This window comes from Puma concolor, chromosome B3, assembly GCF_028749965.1.
Source record: "Puma concolor isolate L17-30 chromosome B3, mPumCon1.1.hap2, whole genome shotgun sequence".
Classification (NCBI taxonomy): Eukaryota; Metazoa; Chordata; class Mammalia; order Carnivora; family Felidae; genus Puma; species Puma concolor.
The window spans coordinates 15,956,285-15,960,514 of NC_141672.1; the positions used below are offsets into that span (position 1 = coordinate 15,956,285).

The window sequence follows — 4,230 nt, forward strand, 5'->3', positions numbered from 1 at the left end:
AACACCCCTGAGGTTATCGCCAGGAAAATAGGAATCATGACTGTTAACTTGGGGAGTTGTAAAGATTGCAAGCAATGAACACTTAATACATAGTCATTACCTATCATTATGATGTCCTCTCTCCCCACCTCTGTTCACAAGTATTTCATGAGGGTCTCAAAAGGTAATCTGGATCCTTCAGTTTGAAGGCCTCTCTCTAAAGAAAGCTGGGACCCTTCCCATTGGAGCTTTACTGGACACCTCCCATTTGAGTGGTAGTAATAGGTGGATTTTTTTTTAATTTTTTAAATGTTTGTTTGTTTTTGAGAGAGAGATAGAGAGAGTGAGCAGGGGAAGGGCAGAGACAGAGAGGGAGACTCAGAATCCCAAGCAGTCTCCAGGCTCCGAGCCATCAGCACAGAACCCAGTGTGGGGCTTGAACCCATGAACCATGAGATCATGACCTGAGCCAAAGTCAGAGGCTTAACTGACAGAGCGACCCAGCCACCCCTATGTGGATTCTTTAATAGCTACAGGTCTATTTGGATTATCTATTCTTGAAGGTGCTTCAATAGTTTGTGTCTTTTTTTTTTTTTTGAGAGAGAGAGAGAGAGAGAGGAAGAGAGAGAGAACATGCAGGTTGGGGAGGGGGGGGGAAGAGAATCTTAAGCAGGCTCTATGCTCAGTGTGTAGCCAGAGGCGAGGCTTGATCTTATGACTGTGAGATCATGACCTGAGCTGAAATCGGGAACCAGATACTTAACCAACTGAGCCATCCAGATGCCCCAATAGTTTGTGTCTTTTGAGGAATTTAAAGGTAAAGGTGCTCTTAGAAACCACCTGGCGTGCTGGCTTCGGCAGCACATATACTAAAATTGGAACGATACAGAGAAGATTAGCATGGCCACTGTGCAAGGATGACACACAAATCTGTGAAGCATTCCATATTAGAAAGAAAGAAAGAAAGAAAGAAAGAAAGAAAGAAAGAAAGAAAGAAAGAAAGAAAGAAACCACCTGGAAAATTGGTTCTCAAACTTTAGATACATCAGGCTACCCACAGCCTCCCCCTAGACTCTAATTCTAATGTTGTAACAAATATTATAATGGAAAAAACTGTCACCTGGGTAAGTATCACTGTTTTTATTTCCCCCAAATTCCTGTTTCATGAAATACAAAATATCACATAACTAGTAGCCCTGCATTTTTTTGTTTTTTTTTTTTAAGACAGCAATCTTGTTAAAACTGTTTGTTGCAAGCCATGATTAGTGAAGCACCATCTGTGACAGTCAGTGTTCTTTCCATGAGTTGGGACTATCTAGGCAAATTTTTATGCATTTGAGTGCAAATGGGAAAGAGAAAAGGGTGAAACCAAGCAGAGATGTGGCATATACTGTCTGATCAGATGCATGTACTGTGCAGTTGGGAAATTTTTATTTATTATCTAATGTAAATATATTCATTTTCACACCCTTCCTAGAAAACTTAATTTAAAATCTCTGTCTTTATCTTCTCCAACTGATCCTCAACATTGCCTCCAGATCAATTCTTACAAAACACCTGCCTCCTCTTCAACCTGAACTCAGGTAAAGCTTGAACTCCTTAACTAGGGAATCAAAACCTTCTATATTCTGGCACAAGAACAGACACTCGGATCAATGAAATAGAATAGAGAACCCAGAAATGGACCCACAAACATATGGCCAACTAATCTTTGACAAAGCAGGAAAGAATATCCAATGGAATAAAGACAGTCTCGGGGCGCCTGGGTGGCGCAGTCGGTTAAGCGTCCGACTTCAGTCAGGTCACGATCTCGCGGTCCGTGAGTTCGAGCCCCGCGTCGGGCTCTGGGCTGATGGCTCAGAGCCTGGAGCCTGTTTCTGATTCTGTGTCTCCCTCTCTCTCTGCCCCTCCCCCGTTCATGCTCTGTCTCTCTCTGTCCCAAAAATAAATAAACGTTGAAAAAAAAAAAAAAAGACAGTCTCTTCAGCAAGTGGTGCTGGGAAAACTGGACAGCGACATGCAGAAGAATGAACCTGGACCACTTTCTTCACCGTACACAAAAATAAATTCAAAATGGATGAAAGACCTAAATGTAAGACAGGAAGCCATCAAAACCCTCAAGGAGAAAGCAGAAAAAAACCTCTTTGATCTTGCCCACAGCAACTTCTTACTCAACACGTCTCTGGAGGCAAGGAAAACAAAAGCAAAAATGAACTACTGGGACCTCATCAAAATAAAAAGCTTCTGCACAGCGAAGGAAACAATCAGCAAAACTAAAAGGCAACCGACAGAATGGGAGAAGACATTTGCAAAGGACATATCAGATAAAGGGTTAGTATCCAAAATCTATAAAGAACTTATCAAACACAACACCCAAAAAACAAATAATCCAGTGAAGAAATGGGCGAAAGACATGAATAGACACTTCTCCAAAGAAGACATCCAGATGGCCAACCGACACATGAAAAAATGCTCAACATCACTCATCATCAGGGAAATACAAATCAAAATGTATTGAGATGCCACCTTACACCTGTCAGAATGGCTAACATTAACAACTCAGGCAACAACAGATGTTGGCAAGGATGTGGAGAGAGAGGATCTCTTTTGCATTGTTGGTGGGAATGCAAGCTGGTGCAGCCACTCTGGAAAACAGGATGGAGGTTCCTCAAAAAACTAAAAATAGAACTACCCTATGACCCAGCAATTGCACTACTAAGCATTTATCCATGGGATACAGGTGTACTATTTCGAAGGGACACATGCACCCCCATGTTTATAGGACTATCAACAATAGCCAAAGCATGGAAAGAGCCCAAATGTCCATCGACAGATGAATGGATAAAGAAAATATGCAATGGAATATTACTCAGCAATCAAAAAGAATGAAATCTTGCCATTTGCAACTATGTGGATGGAACTGGAGGGTATTATGCTAAGTGAAATTAGTCAGAGAAAGACAAAAATCATATGACTTCACTCATATGAGGACTTTAAGAGATAAAACAGATGAACATAAGGGAAGGCAGACAAAAATAATATAAAAACAGGGAGGGGGACAAAACAGAAGAGACTCATTAATATGGAGAAAAAACTGAAGGTTGCTGGAGCGGTTGTGGGAGGGGGGATGGGCTAAATGGGTAAGGGGCATTAAGGAATCTACTCCTGAAATCATTGTTTCACTAGATGCTAACTAATTTGGATGCAAATTTTAAAAAATAATAAAATAAAAATAAAAATAAAATAAAATAAAGTAAAATAAAATAAAATTCTATGTTAAAAATTAAAAAAAAAACCTATGTTCCATTTCTTTCTGTGCCTCCAAATTTTGTTCTCCTTCCCAGCCTACTCCTGCTGCTACTGCCCAACTCCCATTCAGACAAATTTATATTCTAGCGCCCCCCAAATATGTTCACCCACTAGCATTCCCTGGCCTCTCCCTAGCCCCTCTCTCCTTTGACTGCTCACAGTACTACTCCACCTGACATTAATATAGTATGGTGTATCTTTTCTTATACTTGTAACCTACTCATGTCTTCACATTTTAATGTGTGGTTTTTCCAGAGAGTAGGTTTTGTGATTTGGCAGGTAGATTGTCCAATCTGAAAATCTCTGCCTTTTAGCTGAGAAAATTAAGTTTAAATTTTTTTTTTCCAACGTTTTTATTTATTTTTGGGACAGAGAGAGACAGAGCATGAACGGGGGAGGGGCAGAGAGAGGGAGACACAGAATCGGAAACAGGCTCCAGGCTCCGAGCCATCAGCTCAGAGCCCGATGCGGGGCTCGAACTCATGGAGCACGAGATCGTGACCTGGCTGAAGTCGGACGCTTAACCGACTGCGCCACCCAGGCGCCCCTTAATTTAGACCATGCTATGGACCAAATTGTGCCCTCCCAAATTTAACCCCTGACAAGACTACCTTCCAGCTAGGGCTTCAAGGAGGTAATTAAAGTTAAATGAGCTTTTAAGGGTGGGACATTAATTCAATACAGCCGGTACCCTTGGAAAACGAGAAAGACGCACCAGAACTCTCTTTCTCTCTGCCACGTGAGGACACAGCAAGAGGGCAGCCACTCACAAGTCAGGAGGAAAGCTCTCACCAGGAAGGGAATTGGCTGGCTCCTTGATCTTGGACTTCCCAGGCTCCAGAACGGTAAGAAAATAAATTTCTGTTGTTTAAGCCACCCGGTCTGTGGTGGGCTTGTCATGACAGCCATTTACATTTAATACAATTATTGATACGGTTAACT

The 4,230-nt window shown here is 41.7% G+C and overlaps 1 non-coding gene across 1 annotated transcript; it reads left to right on the forward strand.

Annotated features, from left to right (window-relative positions):
* The first annotated feature begins 824 nt into the window (after positions 1–824).
* On the forward strand, positions 825–931 carry LOC112856537 (U6 spliceosomal RNA). Its single transcript, XR_003223111.1, has one exon. It is a non-coding gene; the product is annotated as a U6 spliceosomal RNA (small nuclear RNA).
* The last annotated feature ends 3,299 nt before the right edge of the window (positions 932–4,230 follow it).